The sequence below is a fragment of the Dipodomys merriami genome, unplaced genomic scaffold (genome assembly GCF_024711535.1).
Source record: "Dipodomys merriami isolate MVZ:Mamm:240054 unplaced genomic scaffold, mDipMer1.0.p SCAF_923, whole genome shotgun sequence".
Classification (NCBI taxonomy): Eukaryota; Metazoa; Chordata; class Mammalia; order Rodentia; family Heteromyidae; genus Dipodomys; species Dipodomys merriami.
In genome coordinates this window covers 135,318-154,182 of record NW_027206539.1, presented here as the reverse complement: position 1 = coordinate 154,182, position 18,865 = coordinate 135,318, and the positions used below count along the sequence as shown (strand labels likewise).

Sequence of the window (18,865 nt, the reverse complement as noted above, 5' to 3'; positions counted from 1 at the left end):
GATCCAACCACTGAAGTAGGGAGACAGACCCGCAGGGTCAATGGGAGTAAGAGAGGGAGAAGATAGAGCAGATACATGCAACACCAAAAATGGAGGTAGAAATCCAAAAGGCACCCATACAGTGGTTGGTTTTAGCAGAAAGCGATTTACAATGTGCACTGGCCCAAGTGCAGCAGGCCACTGATGACAGAGAAAGGGATCACGAAGCTCTCACCAGCTGTGTGCAAGCTACGGAGTGGCATGTGGCAGAGCTGGAGATAGCGGCTTCTGTGGTCACTGCTGCAAAGGAGGAGACCAAAATGATCTTCAAACAGCTGAATGATGTGACCCTTCAGCTTGAGGAAAATACCAGAAACTTTGATGACCTGGAGCAAGTGAACACAAGTTGTTGGAGAAGGTGGAAGTGCCGCAGATACAGAGGAGCCACATGAAAAAGAGAATATGCAAGTTCCAACAAGCGCTGGAGTGCATTAGGTACTGAAGATGGAGTTGAAAAATCTCGAGGAACAACTTCACATCCAGGTCCAGGAAAACTAGTCTCCGTCTTCAGAACGTGGAGCAGCAGGAGTAACTGCAGAGACTGGAGGAGAAAGCCTAGGATCAGCAGGAGATCCCTGAGACCCCATGATGTGCATGTGTGTGGGATGGACAACCAGAGGACAAGCTGGCCCTGCTGTGGGGCACTCTCCACAGGGTGAGCAGTGAGAAGGAGGAGCTTGTCAGCATCCTGGACTCAGAGCAGCAGATGAAGAAACATCTGCAGGAACAGTAGGACTGCTCAGAGAAGAAGATAGAGAAATGGATAGTGGTGGCTGAGAGAGTGAGCCAAGCAGCTCAGGAGCAGCAGGAGCAGTCCCTGGGTCAGTGCAGGAGTTAAGAGCCTCCGGTGAATGGCACATTGTCTCCAAAGAGTGACTGTGCTCTGAGAAGGAGCCCCTGCAGCAGCACTTAGAGAGGCAGACCCAGCTGCTGGAGCAACTGAAGCGAGTGCAGGACTCACCAAACTGGAGGGACCAGGTGATGTCTCCGAAGTGGCAGGACACTATCAAGTGCCTGGAAGCCACCAGATCACAGGAGGAGTGCCTGCAGGCCCAGCTGACCTTCTTGGCTTTCCCTAGGGAAGGGGAAGGCATGAGCCCTGGAGAAGCAAAACGTAAGAAGGCGAATCCCACCCACCCCTTGTGACCATCAGAGATGATGGAGATGTCCCCCAGACCAAGAGTGACATGGCTCTGAGAGTGCTCTTGGAGGATGAGATCCACAGGGAGAAACTCCTACCACAAGAATGGCGGGCCAGCTGCAGGCACCCCCTGGCCAACCCAGCAGCTCAGTGCCAGACTGAGCTGGAGCCACAGGCCCTCAACCCCATGAGCTGCCTGGGGATGGGAAGCAGGACACGGGCATCTGAGAAGAAAATCTGCTTCATCCATAACCTTCCTGATGAGGTGAACTTCCAGAGTCCAGCAGGTTAGCTCCACCATTGATGCAGCCAACTGTCGGCACTCATCCAAACTATCAAGGAGTCCCTCATGGTGTGTAAAGAACAGATGTTGTTCCTGAATGAGCTGTGTTGGGAGAAAGCCCAGTGCATGCACTGGCTGTCTCAGGAGAAGATCCAGAAGAGGAGAGTGTTGCGGAGCTGCTGTCACTCATCGCCAGGGAAGGCACCGACAGCAGTTTCCAGATGCCAACACAGGCTGAGCCTCCCACCCCTCTCACCAACACTGCTTCAGAAGCAACTTGAAGACAGCATGGAAACTGCTAGGGAGAGGTCAGGGTTCCCGACCCCATAGTGGACTCCCCCAAGGAGCAGGTCCTGCCCCAGTTGCCTCACATCCAGATCTGCCCACAGCTCCCAGGCTCAGGGGAGGAGTGCTTTCTCACTTTCTCCTGTAGACTGATGCGGATGATGACTCTCTATGTGACATACTGACTCTCATAAGCCTTGGCAGCCACCAGAAGTAGGTGACCAAGTGGCTTTCTCTCAGGCCTCCATCTGCCGGGCAACGGGAAGATGAAACTGAGGGTAGGGTATGGTAGAGGCTGAAGGGCGTTGGCCCAAACTCAAGGGACATCTAATGGCCCATTGGTGGCCCATTCGTGGCTTCAGGCATGCTAGGCGAATACTCTACCACTGAGCCACATTCTCAGCTAGGATGATTTTTCCCCCTCCCAAACCCATATGGCCATTCCTCAGATAAATAGGAAGTAGGGGCTAGGATGAATATGAAGCACAAATCTGGTTCCCCCCCAAATATTTCCCGCCCCCTCTTCCCACACCCTGAGTTGAAGTTTCTTTTTTACCATTGAGTGAGAGGGGAGTCCCAAGAGAGTACCAACAACAGTGGCCCCCTGAGTCCCACATCTTTCCCCACACAAGTGGTCCTCCAGATTCTGTTCTTACCTGACTTGATGTAAAGTCTAAACTGTGTCCCTACCACTGCAAGGCTCAGGATGAAATAAAAGTCAGCTCTGGCTTCAGCCCACACCCAAGGTGGAAGATCCTAGTCCCAGACCTACTTCCACCTCTGACTGTCCCTAGTTAGGCCAGACCCACCATTCACCACTATGATGGTGGTGGTGACCTCATGGATGGATTCCAGGAAGAAGTTCTATGGTAAAGAACAGAAGCAGCAGGGTGAGCAGAAGAGAAGGGTGTGGGGTGATTGCACTGGGATCTTCCTTGGAGCCCTCTCGTCCAGCCAGACCCAGGCTGACCCAAAGCCCAGACAAGGCCAGGGGGTGAGACAAGATGGAGGAGCACAGGACTAAAGGAGGTACTGCTTTGTCTTAGAGGACTTGATTAATTCCAATTATAATTAATTCCAATTATATTTGGCCCATGCCAATCCCAAAGACAACATGCAATGCCTGTCGGTGTTGTTGTTGGCCATGAGCACTGTCCATGAGCTCTTTTTCTCAAGGCTGGCACTCTACCACTTGAGCCATAATGCCACTTTTGTTTTCTGACATTTCATGGAGGCTAAGAGTCTCACACACTTTCCTGCCCAGACTGGCTTGGCACTGTGATCCTCCAGATCTCTGCTTCCTGAGTAGCTAGGATGACAGGCATGAGCCACCAGTGCCCAGTATGTGATGCCTCTTGAAGGCATTTTGGCGAGGCTGTAAAGGAGCCCCAAAGGGCCTGGATAGACCATGACCCAATCAAGGAGCTGGGATGGGGGAAGGTTGACCTTCTAGCCATTCTATTCCCCCAAAATTGAAGATGCCAGGTGATGTTGTATGCACCAAACACCTGGGCCAGCAGCCACCAGGCTTAGTGGGGGGAAAAGTAGAGAATACCCAAAGAGTGCAGTGTAGAAATCTCTGATTTTGCATTCATGTGTTGTGTGTGTGTGTGTGTGTGTGTGTGTGTGTGTGTGTGTGTGTGTGTGTGTGTGTGTGTGTGTGTGTTTGTGAACTCAGGACCTAGGCTCTATCTCTGAGTTTTCTTGCTCAAAATAGTGCTGTGCCACTTGAGCCACAGCCCCACTTACTTTTCGATGGTTAATTGTAGGTAAGAGTCTCAAGGACTTTCCTGTCCAGGGTGGCTTTGAATCATGATCGGGGCCCCAGGGAAGCAAGAGTAAACACAAGTCACAAGTACAATCCCTATTGTGGGCCACTCCTGCCCCCTGGTGGACACACGTAGAACATGCGGTCTCATGCCATTATCCTCTAGAGTTCAGTTTGGGGAAGTGACCAGAGCCAAGCTGACTTTTTGCTCACCCTGATTGCTGATGCCAGAGCAGGTCTGTTCCACCCTAGGCCAAGAGAGCTCCAGGAGGCCAAGCTTTCCAGGGACACAGGGAAGGGAGAGGTCAGCTCCAGGCTGAGCTAAGAGCCTTTGACCATGGATACCCCAACTTGTCCTTACTTATCACCATAAGACCTGTCAAAGAATAACACCAAAAAACAAAATTGGATCTGTGCCTCCAAGTGTAGAGCTCTAGCATTGAACCAAAGAGCTCAGGGACATGGCCCCCAAGCTTTGAGTTCAAGACCCCCAGCTGACTTCCCCCATAAAACACTGCTTGTCTAAATGTGAACTAGTAGGATTTGTGAAGTGTTTCTGAAGAATGGCGATACTGAAGAAAGCACCCTAATTCTAATGACAGCTGAACTTGTGACATACAGCTATGTGCTGAGTCCTTCACAGGGCGTTATTTACTGGGTCCTTCCCTCATGGGAGTTATATGTTGAGTCCTCAAAAAGATGCTGTTTACTGAGTCATCCCAAAGGGTGATATGTGCTGAGTCCTTGAAAAGTGTGGGCCATCCTGCTTTTTTTTAAAGGGAGGTTTGTGCTGAGTCCATTACACAAAGTATTGTATGCTGAGTCCTTCAAAAGTTGTGGTGTGCTAATGCATCCTAAAGGGTCCTGCTATGTGTGAGCCATTGAGAAGAGAGGGATGAGGTGTATTTTGAGTGCTGTGTGCCAAGTCCTTTCCATAGGATGCTCTGTACTGTCCTTCAAATGGTGCTGTGTGCTGAGAGCTTCCACAGTGTGGTATGTGCTGAGTCCTTCAAAAATGTTCTGTGTGCTGAGTTTATCTAAGGAAGCTGTGCACTGTGTGTTTTACACAGCGTGCTTCAACACAGATTGTGATGAGTCCCTGGTAAAGAGTGCTATGTGCTGAGTGTTTCAAAGCGTGCCATTCACTGAGTCCTTTACACTGTGGGCTATAGACTCCCTCCTTCAAAGGGTGCTGGGTAGAATATGCAGCATCCTACATGCTGAGTCCTTCAAAGGGAACTGTGTGCTGAGTTATTTACACAGGGTGCTTTGTGCTGATGTTGAAAGTGTGCTGTGTGCTGAGTCATCCCAAAGGTTGCTATGTTCTGAGTCCTTGAGAGGTGGTTATCCCCAACACTCACACACACACAAACACAAACACACATACACACACGAGTGTCACCATGCACCTGCTTGGTGTGTGGAGTGGAGGGGGATGGAGGAGAATCTCCTCCACTGGTGGGGCTGAGGGGAGATTCGATTCCCTGGTCCGGTACTGGAGGGTGCGGGGTAGAGCTAAGCTGAGGTAAGGCTGCAATTGCCATGGTCTAGAAGCCTCAGGGCCTAGTCAGGGCTGCAATTGTGGCCAGCGGTGTGGGCGGGGCCCAGGGGAGGAGGGGGCGGGGCCCAGGAGCACACTTTGGTGGCAGCAATGGCCAGGGGCCCAAGGGGGCAGGGTTGTGTGTGCAGCACGGACAGGGTGGCCCAGGAGAGGAGTGTGGGGCCGAGCGAGAGCTGGGAGAAGAGCGAGCACAAGCGCTAGCACCCGTGGAAACGGCTTCAGTGGCTGGCGGCTGCTCCGCTCATAGTGTGGGTCCTGGCCGGGAGTGCAGAGCATGTGGAGCCTGCATGGCAGACACATAGCAACATGCAGCCCCCCGGAGGCGCCCAGCCATGGTGGCCCTGAGTCTGAGGTCCCGGTTCGGGGAGTATGGCAGAGGCAGTGGCCGCTGAGGCAGCTGCGGCCACAGGTTAGGAGGCCGCTGAGGCTGCGGTGGTGGCTGAGGAGGAGCAGAGGCTGTGCGCAGCTCCACCATGGGCCCGCGCTGAGTTTCAAACATGGCACTGCTGGCTTGGACCCGCGGAGACTCTAGTAGTCACCTGGCGGAGCCGTTGCGCCCCTGACCCTCGGTCCTCAGACTCCCGGCACCACCCGGAGTCGCAGCCTACAGCTTCTCCCAGCAGCATACGTGACTGGACAACCTGCACTCCTGCACCCCCACAACACCCCACTGTAAACCCCGTCCCCCACTCTACCCTTCTTCCCCACCCTCGCGGACCTGGACCCTTGCCTCTTGCCTCCCCTTCTCTTCCTGCCAGCCCCTCCCCCGTGCCCCACCGTCTGTCTTGGCTCTGCCAAAAATGCACCCCTGGGGTGGGGGATGGAGGTGGGTGTCCACCCGGGGATCCCACCCTCATCCCTAGTGGCCAGTGTTCCAGGAAAAGGGGAGCTGCAGGGATGGGGAGGTGGGGCATCACAGAGACCCTGGCCTGGAGTAGTGGGAGCCACACAGCTGTGCATCTGCCCATTCTTCTCCCTGGTGGGAACGTGGTGGCTGTAGTCAGAGGTGGGGAGCTGGACCTCCACACCTGCCTTCTCGGTCCCTTTTGCTGGGCAGGGGGAGGTTGGATGCAGAAGATAGACCCTGTTGTTGTGTGAGCCCTGTCTTCTGTGCTCAGTCACCCTTTACCCTGAGGACATTACCAGAAGAGCCCACTAAAGAGGTGAGGGCACTGGGGTCTGATAGAAGGTGGGTATTTGGGAGAAAAACACACCCCCTCTGACACACATACAACCGGCCTGTACCCCCAACCCCAGCTGTCAACAGTTCTGACTGGGTGATCACATTTCCCAGTTCTGCCAGCTTCTGCTAGTGCTACCAGTCCATCTGGGCTCCTTGTCCTACCCAAGAATATGCCAAGTTGCCCAGAAGTATGTAGGAGGGAAGCAGGGAGTCCAACAATGTATATAGCCTTTAGGACCCCATCAAAGTCCCCAACAACGCCCCCACCCCAGGTCAGACACCTTTCTCGAGGCACCTGCTTTGTTTTCTGTCCAGGCTCTGAGAAGCCACGCGTCTCGGAACTCCTTCACCCAGCGTCCTGGCCTAGGGTTTTGGAGAATGGGGAGTCAAGGCTGGTTGTTCCCAAGGGGAAGGATCTGGCCCTGGAGAAAGGGAGAGTCAGGGTGGTTCTGCATTATTAGAGCATTGTTCCCTTTGGTTGAGATCCCCTGGTTCTGACAAGGGAACCCCTGTACTCCAGCTAGTACATTGCCCAGGTGAGAAACCAACAAACTCAGGAGAGACACTGCTCTGAATCTGTGTGTGTGTGTGTGTGTGTGAGAGAGAGAGAGAGAGAGAGAGAGAGAGAGAGAGAGAGAGAGAGAGAGAGAGAGAGAGAGGAGAGAGAGAGAGAGAATCTTTCTCATTGTACAGTCACCATGTCTAAAAAGAGCAAAAGCATTTTATTTGTGTGTATGTGTGTATTTGTTATTCTTTTTCAATTAATGCCCAGTATGAGCCCAGCCATAATTTTTGTTTTCTCTTTCGCCGTTTCATGGCTCCTTCAGAGAAGGTTTCAGTAGATGTTCCTTTCCACCTCTTTCTTCCCCTTTCCTGTAGCCCACAGTAACTGCTGGACCTGCGTGGGTCTCCCTTAGGAGGCCTGTGTGAACCGCCGACCAGAGTGGACACCTGCCCTTCTGTCTTTAGCCAGAAGGCTCATGAGGCTACTGTGACCACAGCCGCGCTCTTCCAGCCAGACAGTCTGCTCTCATGTATATAGTTAGAGCTAATTCAAGGTTGGGAATGAGTCTGCCAAACATAAATAGGGAACGAGATGGGAGGTAGTAGGGCAGGGGCTGTGAATCTAGGAGGGTCTGGGAAGTGACAAACAGTGTGACATAGCAGACGGTTCACCACGACTGGGGATGAGAGGGGAATCTTACCCATGGTATTGACGGTGTAAGTGGGCATCTGGGCAGGGGGCTCTGGGCCCCCAATGGTGGCATGGATTCCCTCTAGGGGAAGTGCACTGGAGGGCAGTCCTCCCTGGAGTCCCGCAGACTCCAATCTGTGTCCCTCCTGGGCTGTTTCCAGCGGGGCAATGGTAGGCAAGTGTGTTCCCCCTGCTGGAGCCTACTTGGGATCAGGACATGGCTGTTAGCTAGGGCTCTCTGAATACCATTTTCTCTAATCTGCTGTAGGATGTCTGGAAGGAAAAGGAGACCACTGACTTTGGAACCCTTTAAGTTTGATTGGGACAAGTTGAAATGCCAGCTTTTCTAGGTTTTTTTCCTTGAAGCTGGCAATTTCTACTAATGCTTGGGATACTGGGTCAAATGAGATGGACCATTTCAGCCACCAAACAATGACATTCAAGCAGCACAAGCAGAGTTCCCGAGCAAATGGTCTCCTGCTATGAATGTCGTGCCTTGACTGCCTTTCTTCAGCAGCTGCCGATTCTCCTCTGGCTCTCTCTAGGGTGATCACTACAGTTGAGAATGTTGTGGGTAGCAGAGATTGTGACCTTGCCATCTGAATCCTGATCGCTGTGAGCAGAGACAATTCCCAGGACCTGTACTGGACTCTGGGAGATTCAGAGACCGAGGAGGCCTCAGGGATCCTTTTCTGCACCATGAAAATTGGGGTCCGGATATGGTGGACCATCCTGTCTGGCCCTAGGTAGTGCAGAGGAGACCCCTTGAACCAAGCTTTCGCCTCATGACAACCTTGTTCACAGCTGAGTGTGGAATTGAGTGCCATACAGCTGGTCAGTGGCTGGACAGAGATCTTTGAGAAGATAGGCATCCCAGAGGCCCCAGAATACAGTGAGTACCTCATGGCTCACGTCCTTGGAACCAAAAGAGTTAGGTGCGGTGGCACCAGGAGGGTGGGAAGAGGGAGGAGGGAGAACTGTGGGAGGGCTACATCAGGCTTTACCCCCACCCAGGATGCTTACCTGAGTTGGATGGGACTTTTCTGTAGTATTGTCATAGACAGATGCTCATCTATTTATCTAACAAAACATTACAGTGTGTGCCAGTTCCTGGGGGGGAGAGAGTGGGGGTCATACACGATGAAAGGTTCCAGTCCTGGTTCCACATCACATGAAGAAATCTTGGTTTGAGCTGGATGCTGATGCCTCACACCTGTCATCCTAGCTACTTAGGAGGCTGAGATAGGAGGATTGAGGCTTAAGAGCCAGGCAGAAAAACCTGTAAGACTCTTATCTCCAACTGACTACTAAAAAGAAAATGCCAGAAGTGGATGAGTAGCTCAAGGTGTAGACTGTTGGCCTTGAGTACAAAGGCTCAGGCACAGCACCCAGGCTCTGAGTTCATGCCCAGGATTGACACAAAGAAAGGAAAGAGAAAGAGAGGAGGGAAGGATGGAGGGAGAAAAGGAGGAAAGAAAGGAAGAAGCGAGCATGGAAGCCTTGGTTTGGAGTCCCTGGATCAAGGGAGCCAACCTTTCACAATCTCTTTGGGGACAGTTTCAGAGCCTAAAGCTAGTGCATAGGACCAAGTCACTGACCCATTCATGACATGAGCAACTTCAGAACATCCAAATCTGAGTGGTCCCTGACTACAGAGGGAAACAATCTCGGGTAGACCCTAGGGATCAGGGTGTTTATTTTCTGGTCAGATAAGAAGAAACAGTCCAAGGGCTAGGGAGGTATGCGGTGAGGGAGTGGCAAGATGGGGGTGGCAAGGGATAAGCAGGAAGATGAAGAAGGAGGACAATCTCAGATCCAGTGTGTCAGGCCATTGGAACCATGATCTCAACTGACAACCTAGACCATCAGTGATAGAATCTTCAACCCAGCCACATGGCTATTAAAAGTCCTGGCACTCTGGGTTCACCATTGACAACTTGGCTGTCATCCACTGCAGAATGCCTGTGCAGTACATCCTTGGGGACTGGCACTTTTGCTGGCTCAATCTGAAGATGACACCCCCAGTGTTCATTCCTCGACCAGAGACAGAGGTAAGAGTGCCACTGGAACAGGACACCCAGGGAATGAGGGTGAGAGTCAGAGGAATGTTGCTCTGAGACTTCCACTAGGGGACTCTAGGGCCCCATGACTGCCATCCTCAGAGGTAGAGGTGGGTCTCTTTGCTGACTCAGCGTTTAGTCTAGATGGCAGATGAGGGAGGTGCCGACTGAAGGTCCAGGCTATTGGGAAAACAGGAGGCACTGGGCTGGGAGCAGGGTTGTTTCTTTGAGGATACTCACAACCCAGTATCATTCCTGAAATGGATCAGCCCTTTTCTCCTCCCTGAGAGCGAGGGTCCTAGAGCCCTCCACTCTGCATCCCTTGGCTGAGAATTTCATTCCCATATCCTTTGTTTGGATAACTATATCTCACCTGACTTGCCAGTGTCAAGGCAGGACAGTGAGAGATCTTGAGTCCTTGATGAGGTCACGGAATCCTCAGTATGAGATTTTACTTGAATGTCCTGACTTGGTGCATGGTCAGTCTCATCTCAGCCTGCCATGATCTAAGGCATAGAATCTAGAGACTCAGAGCAGGATGGGGTCTATTCTGTGAGTCTGTAGTATTATGTGTGAGCTTTGAGCTCCCGTGTGCTCACCTGCTTCCTTTTCTTGGGTGGGCCTATGCTAGAAAAAGCTTAAAACTAGGGCCTGGGTACCATCCCTTGTTTCATGCTCAAAGCTAGCACTCTACCATTTGAGCCACAACTCCACTTGCAAGGTTTTTGGGTGTTTAATTGGAGATAAGAGTTCTGAATGACTTTGCTGTCAAGGGTGGCATCCAACTGCAGTCCTCAGATCTCAGTCTCCTGAAGGGATAGGATGACAGGCATAGAAAAGCACCTTTGACCGAGTGCCAGTGGCTCATGGCTGTCATCCTAAGTACTCAGGAGCTGAATCTTAGGATCATGGGTGAAAGCCAGCTTGGGCAGGAAAGACCCTCAGACTCTTCTCTCCAATAAAGCACCAGAAAACCAGAAGTGGTGCTGTGGCTCAAGTAGTAGAGTGCTGGACTTGAGCTGAAGAGCTCAGGGATAGCACCCAGGTCCAGAGTTCAAGCCACACAACCAACAAAAAGAAAGAAAGTAAAACATCTTTGCCTGCAAAGGCAGTGGAGGTGTGTTTGTGTGTATGTGTGTGGTGGGGGGGGGGTGGTGATGATGGTGGTAGACATTTAGTTCCCTGCTCAGTCATCATTTTAGATGGATTGTCCCAAACTCTTAATTCATGGCATGCGATTCTTGACCACAGTTGAAGCTCTGGGTTGGGTGTCGACCATCGGACCTCAGGCTCCTCATGGGACAGTTGTGAGGACATAAGGGACTAATACAGAGGGACCTCTGGAGCATGGCCAGGCACAGAAGGAGCAGGTGTCAGATACAGTTCTCAACAATTCTCTGAGTTTATGATAGGAAGTTGCCTGGAAAGGGCTCAGATGGAGTCTGCTATTAATCATGCAACAGGTATGGGATTGTGAAACAAAATGTTGCTGTCTTTCATCATTACCCTATCCCCATGAGGAAGTGATCCTTCACTCTATTAATTTTTCCAGCTGGGGAAAATGAGTCATGGAGAAGCCAGGTGACATACTCATGACCTCCAGCTGACAGGAATCTTGGCCTGATTTCTCTGCCATGCTTCCTAGGATAGTGGGTGTTATTCAGTCCACTTCTTGTGGTGGGAAGTTCACTTCTTGCCATTTGTGGGGATTGATTTTTGAGCCTGGATGCTGTCTATGAGCTCCTCAGAACAAGGCTAGTACTCTACCCCCTGAGCCACAGCATCACTTCTCGCTTTCTGTTGGTTCTTTGAGGATAAGTGTCTCACAGACATTCCTCCCGAGCCAGCTATGACCCAGGATCTTCACATCTCAGCCTCCTGTGTAGGTAGGATTATAGGTCTGAGCCACTGGCACCTGGCTTAAGTGTAATTCTGGACCTCTGTCTCTCTCTCTCTCTCCCTCTGTCTCTCTCTCTCCCCCTATCCCTCTCCCTCTCTCTCTCTTTTTCTCTCTCTCAGGAATTGGTTGAATGAGTGCTAGAGGAGGTGGCCCATCATTCCCATGTGGCTGGAATTCAAGGTGGCCCTCTCATTCTGGAGGTGGGCTGTGGGTCAGGAGCTGTTTTTCTCAGCCTGTTGAACCACCCCTCGACGTAAGCCCCTCTGTGCCCTGGCTAGACCGTGACAGTTATTCATTGTCCATCCCATGTGTCCTTCCCCACATTCCTCTGCTACACCGTTGAAGGAAAGTGGATGAGAAGGTGTCCCCTTGTCCCCATACCCAGCACAATTCCGGACCTCTGATCTATACCCCCACCTATCTGACAAGACCCTGGCTAAAAGTCAATTAAAACACTCCATTTGTACTACCCTTTGCTGGGGAGTGCCGTTTCGGTTAGGGGGACGGGGTTCAGAGGAAAGACCCCAGACCTGACACCCCCTGGGGCAACATTTTTCTTGTGACAGAGCCACATCATTGCTGTGGATAAGGATGAAGCCTCCATCAGACTAACCCAGAACAATGCTCAAAGATAGGTAGGCTCTTGAAGTATCAAACTCACTATTGTCTGCTTCCTACTCCCAACAAGGAGGTGTAGTATGGGTGGCCTGGCCCTGGGTCTAAGGGATTATAAATGGATGGTGGAGGTCAGGAACTCATGGCTCACACCCATCATCCTGGATCTTTGGGAGGGTGAGGTCTGATGGTTGTGACTCAGACCAGCCCGGGCAGGAAAGTCCAAGAGATTCTTATCTCCCATAAAGCACCTTCCTCCCCAAACCCACACACAAAAAAGCCAGATGTGGTGCTATGGCTCAATTGGTAGAGCCGCAGCCTTGAACAAAAGAAGCTAAGGCATAACACCCAGGCCCTGAATCCAAGCCCTAGCACTAACACAACAATGAAATAAATGAATAGTGTACATCTTTTATCTGACTATCAAGAAAGATGTATTCAGATTTCTCACTGGTACATGTAGCCAAATGTAAGGGGCTCCCTTTCATGTTCCCCTAACCCTCTCCTTCTCACCTTTATCTGTCCAGGCTTTATCGTTGCAGGACAGAATTCGGATCATCCCCCTGGATGTGACCTTAGGTACGTCCCTCATCCAACTCCCTTGGGGTCAGGATCCTGGATGCACTCCCTGCTGGGAGGAGGAGGCATCACAGAGATGAGGGTAGGTATCCCCAACACTCACACACATACACACACACAAACACGCCTAAGCCAACTCAGACTAGCCTTTCCAAAGACACTTTATCTCCTTAGATTAACTGACCTAGGAGAGGAATTTGATCCCCTGTAACTGATTATTTTAACTTGGGCTTGCTAGTTCACAGGACATAAATGAAAGCAAACAAAAACCAAAAAGCCTTTGGTGCCCATTACCTCAGTCTCAGGGCCAAGCCTGACATCCTGGTGACTTGGGAGGCAGAGATCTGAGGATCAAAGATCAAAGCCAGACATAGGCTGGAAAGCCAGAGAGATTCTTCTCTCCATGGAACCACCAAAAAGCCAGAAGTGGAGCTGTGGCTCAAGTGGTAGAGCACCAGCCCTGAGCAATAAAACTCAGAGAAACAGCTCCCAGATCCTCAGTTCAAGCCCACACAAAGAAATGGTCCTGTCTTGTTTCCCACAGATTGCCCAGGCCTTGAGCCCCCTCTCACGGAGTGTGATACAACACCTGCCCCTGGGTGGTATATCAAGGCCTTGAGAAATCCGGTGGTGGAATCCAGGCCTTCCTCTTCGTGCATTCTCAACCCACACTGGCTGGAAGGCAGAGCCTGACAAGGATGGCAGCCTGCACAGCAGAGAGGCTCCAGCTTTTCCAAGGTGATCAGAAAGGGCTTCTTGGAGACAGCACTTGAAAAGGGGTCTTGCTTAACAACGAGTTTCTGAAGGAAGCACAGAGAACAAAGGTGCTACAGATCATGGGCAACATAGCAGAACGTGTTCATTTCTAGCCAGGGCTGCTGGTGTGAGACTGTCCCAAGACAGGCCTGAGGGGTCACAGAAGAATATCTATCCAGGGCTGTGATTGCATCCTAGAGGTAGAGGGCTCGCCTAGCATACAGGAAAGCATGGGTTCGATTCCTAGGTCCTGCATACAAAGAAAAGGCTGGAAGTGGCACGGTGGCTCAAGTGAAAGAGCACTCCCCTGGAGACACAGAAAGTCAGGGACAGTGCCGGACCATGAGGTCAGGCCCCAGGGCTGTCACCATAAAACAGTTCTCCCAGGGACCTTTGTGACAGGTAGATGGCTATGCCCTGAAGCTCTTAGTAGATCCATCCGTGCTTTGTGTCTCCTTTGACAGAGGGGATCTGGACACTCCTTCTGCCCTGGACACCCCTGGGCCTGGTTATCAGCAACCCTCCCAACATATTCGATGGGGACATGGAGCAGCTGGCCCCAGAAGTCCTCAGGTATCGGTTGGATGGGGCATGGGGACATAGGGTAAGCCCCAGAACTCCTAGTGGGTCTGATCCACCCTGGAAGACCAGGCAATCTGGAGGAGGCAGATGGGAGTTTAGAGGGTGTTAGTGATGTGGAGGGGGCCCTTTAATCCCCATGGCCCCACCCAGATTCCCAGCCTCCCTTGGCTGTCCCTGAAGGAGGTAGAGGTGTGTCTAGGTTGTAGAGAAGGACTAGGTGGAAATTCTGAAGACTAGACACCTTAAGCCATGAGCCGGTGGCTCACACCTGTCATTCCACGCCTGTCATCCTGGCCACTCAGGAGGCTGAGATCCAGAGGATCTCATTTCCCAGCCAGGCAGGAAAGTCCCTCCAGAGCCTCAACTCCAATCTCCAACCAGAAGTGGCACTGTGGCTCAAGTGGTAGAGCACTGGCCTTGAGGAAAATTAGACATCAGGGACAGTACCCAAGCCCTGAGTTCAAGCCCCTCAACCAAAAAAAAAAAAAACCTAAAAAAACAAACAAGAAAGAAAGACACCCCTTCCTTGCTTGCAAGAGATAGTGAAGTAATAGGGTTTCTGTGGTTGTGAGACTAGATGCTGACCTCACAGTACAGATATTTCTAATAGTCCCCAGGTTTACTCCTGTGTGAAGCCAAAGCAGGGTGAGTGGTGCCTTACCAAGAACTCCAGAGGTTATGGCTATGGCATGCAGGGAGTAGGTGAATGGGAGCTGGGGCGGAATGGTAATGTCAATTCTATGCTCTCCATCCAAGGAAGAATGGTTTTGGATGCTGGTGACCAAGTCTGAAGTGTAGGGTTACATTTGGTTTGTGTCTTGATGAGTTGGGTTTTCCCTTGGTATAAGAAGGTTGCTGCAGGGGCTGGGAAGGTGGCTCAGTGGTAGAGCACTTGCCTTCCATGCTCGAGGCCCTGGGTTCGATTCCTCAGCACCACATAAGCAAAAAGAAAAAAGCCTGAAATGGCACTGTGGCTCAAGTGGTAGAGTGCTAGCCTTGAGCTGAAGAGCTGAGGGACAGAGCCCAGGCCCAGAGTTCAGGCCCCACAACAGGACCCAAAATAAAAAAAAAAAAAGAAGTTGCCTGCAGAGGAGGCTACAATGCTTGATAAGAAATGTACTCCTTTTATGGCTAGGGAGGTTGAGCATTTCTTCATGTGTCTATTGGCCACACTTCTTTCCTCTTTAGAGAAGTTTCTCTTTAAGTCTTTAGCCCACTTATTTATTGGGCAGTGGTTTCTTTGAGGATTTGTTGTTGGGGGATCTAATTTTTTGAGTTCAAAGTATATTTTAGATATGAGACCCTTGTCCACTGTATGGCTTGTGAAGACCTTCTCCCAATCCGTAGGCTTTCTATTGATCTTGCTAGCTATGTCCTTTGCCATGCAGAAGCTCTGCAACTTCATGCAATCCCATTTCTCCAACCTTTCTTTGATTTGTTGTGTTTCCGGGTCTCTATTAAGAACATTTTGTCCTGCGCCAAGGACACCTAGGGTTTCTCCTATTCCATCCTCTAATGTTTTCAGAGTGTCTGCTTTGACTCCGAGGTCTTTGATCCATTTGGTGTTGATTCTGGTGCAGGGTGATATATAAGGATCTAGCTTTAGTTTTCTACATGTTGTTAACCAATTTTGCCAGCACCATTTACTGAAGAGGCTGTCTTTCTTCCATTCTATTTTTTTAGCTCCCTTATCAAAGATTAGATGGCTATAGTTCTTTAGGTTCATTTCTGGGTTTTCAATTCAATTCCATTGGTCCCGAGGTCTGCTCTTGTGCCAGTACCAAGCTGTTTTGATTACTATGTCTTTATGTAGAGTTTCAAATTTGGTATTGATATTCCTCCAGCAGCGTTCTTTCCATTGAGGAGCATTTTTGCTATTCTGGGTCTTTTATTGTTCCATATGAATTTTTGGATTGCCTCTTCTATTTCCTTGAAGAATGAGGTTGGAATTTTGATAGGTATCAAATTGAACTTGTAGATAGCCTTGGGAAGTATTGCAATTTTCACAATGTTAATCTTTCCAATCCAAGAGCATGGGAGTTTTTGCCATTTTTGGCTTAAGGTGTCTAGTCCTTCAGACACCTTAAGCCATGAGCCGGTGGCTCACACCTGTCATCTCACACACGTCATCCTGGCCACTCAGGAGGCTGACATCCCGAGGATCTGATTTCCCAGCCAGGCAGGAAAGTCCCACCAGAGCCTCATCTGCAATGTCTAACTGGAAGTGGCACTGTGGCTCAAATGGTAGAGCACCAGCCTTGAGGAAATTTAGACATCAGGGACATTACCCAAGTCCTGAGTTCAAGCCGCTCAACCAAAAAAAAAAAAAAAACAAAAAACCAAAAACCCAAACAAGAAAGAAAGATACCCCTTCCTTGCTTGCAAGAAATGGTGAAGTAGTAGAGTTGCAAATCAAAACAACATTAAGATACTACCTCACCCCAGTTAGAATGGCAAAAATCAAGAACTCTAATAACAACAGATGCTGGAGGGGATGTGGACAGAAGGGAACCTTACTCCATTGTTGGTGGGAGTGTAAACTTGTTCAACCACTTTGGAAAATAATATGGAGGTTCCTCGAAAGACTCTACATAGATCTCCCCAATGACCCAGCAATCCCACTTTTGGACATTTACCCAAATGTTTACAAACAAGACCACACTAAATCTACCAGCACGACTATGTTTATTGCAGCACTATTTACTATAGCTAAGATATGGAACCAACCCAGATGCCCCTCAGTAGATGAATGCATCAAGAAAACGTGGTATATATACACAATGGAATTCTATGCCTCCATCAGAAAGAATGACATTGCCCCATTTGTTAGGAAATGGAAAGACTTGGAAAAAATTATATTAAGTGAAGTAAGCCAAGCCAAAAGAAACTTAGGTCCCATGGTTTCCCTTATTTGCAATATTTAGTATATATATGAGTCAAGCAGAAAAGGTTAGATAAGGTGATGTTAGGACAATGAACCCTAAGGTTTATATTTAAATGCTCTTTTTTCTTTCAAGCATTTGTTTCTAATGCATTTATAAGATTATTTCTTTGTTGCTTTGTATGTTCCTCTCCCTCATTACAACCTCTGCTTTCACTCTATTTAATTATGGTATAATTTGTAGAGGGAAAGGGGAAAAACAAGTAGTTTAAATAAGGATACAGGCTGACCCTTGCATCAATGAGAAGTACAAATTGTCATATCGAAAACGAACTTTACAACTTTGGTGGTGAGGGAGGGTTGGTTGGGGGACAGGGGGAAGCTGGGAAGGGATGGGAGGGGGAAAAAAGGAGGAGGCTACAATGCTTGATAAGATATGTACTCCTTATCTTGCCCATGTCATTGTAACCCCTCTGTACAGTATTTTCACAATAAAAAAAAGAAAGAAAGAAAAGAGCTGTAGAAAAAAAAAAGTTGGGTGCAGTCGGGCGCTGTCAGTGGCTCCCAACTGTCATCCTAGATATTCAGGAGGATGATACCTAAGGATCACGGTTCAAAGCCAGCTAGGGCAGGAAAGTCTCCAATGAACCACCAGAAAATTGGATGTGGTGCTGTGGCTCCAGTGGTAGAGCACACAACTTCATCTGAAGAGCTAAGGGCCTGCTGGCAGACCTAAAGTTCAAACCCCATAACCTACAACCAAACAAAAGGTAGCTGAATTTTCTGCATAACTGTGTAGAGTAGAAATGCCATGATGTGTTGTGAACCATTCCAGACATGTGAGAGGCTCTGAGTTTTGTCTACAGTTGGTCTGATGATGGTATTGCCATCAGGGTGGAATATTCAGGGACTGCTGAGGGTTTGGGCTACCAGTGTGTGTCTGTGTGTTTGTGTGTCTTTTGTCTGTGTGTGTCTGTGTCTGTGTGTTTGGATGTAGAAGACCTGGGCCTTGAACTCAGGGTCTAGATGAAGTTCCTATGCTACTGTGCTCAAAGCTAGTGCTCTAACACTTGAGCTGCAGCTCCATTTCTGTCTATTTGGTGGTTCATAGGAGATAGGAGCCTCACAGAAATTTCTGGGCTGGCTGGCTTTGACCTCAGCCTCCTGAGTAGCTAGGATGACAGGTTTCAGACAACAGTGCCATATTTTTGTGTGTGTGTGTGTGTGTGTGTGTGTGTGTGTGTGTGTGTGTGTGTGTGTGTGTGTGTGTGTATGTGTGTGTGTGTTTTCCTCATCTTTCTCTGTCCCCTTCCTGGGTGCCTGTCTGCCTCTTTCTCACCTCGGATGGAGCCCCTCTCCACACCGACCTTGCCTTTAGCCTCCTATCAGGGTCTACAATGAGTCCTAAATTACCAGAGCCCTGAGTTCAAGCTTTTCTTTGGGGCCCAAGTCCAGCTATCCAAATCTTTGGCCGCCTGCAGGGGATTCTGGGTCAGCCGGGTCAGCTGCAATAAAGTCTTGCCTGTCTCTGGGTGGGGAACTCAGACATGGGATGTCCTGCCCTTTTCCTCAGCTAGACCTCTGGCTGTATGTCCCTTTCAGCAGGCTGGCAGTGAGTGGGGGAGGGGATTGCCAGTGGCTCTGGCCAACTGCAGCTTGATAGCGGACTGAAGGCTGCCCAAGCAAAGAGGATTCCGGACTACATTGGAGGTGATGCCAAGGTGGCTTGGAAGTGTCTGTTTGTGTCTAAGAACTGTCAACATACTTTATCGCAGGCAAGTCTATCTGCCAGCCCCAGCTGGGCCTCTCCAATGCTTCTAGAGAATTCTGGATGCCCAGAATACAGAGGCACAGACTTTAGATTCCAGGACCAGGGAATTGGGGGATGAGAGACTGGCATGGCCAATACTTTAATATTCTGGGGCATTAGCCTTGACATGGGTTTGCCCCCATTTTGTACATTCACTTCTTAACCCAGAGCTGGCCAGAAACAGGCCATTTGGGGTGGTGCTGTAGAAGTGGCAAGAGTGGAAGTGA

The 18,865-nt window shown here is 50.0% G+C and overlaps 1 pseudogene; it reads left to right on the top strand.

Moving 5' to 3' along the window:
• Positions 1 to 9,413: 9,413 nt before the first annotated feature.
• LOC138821662 (MTRF1L release factor glutamine methyltransferase-like) lies at positions 9,414 to 13,969 on the top strand (annotated as a pseudogene).
• Positions 13,970 to 18,865: the final 4,896 nt, after the last annotated feature.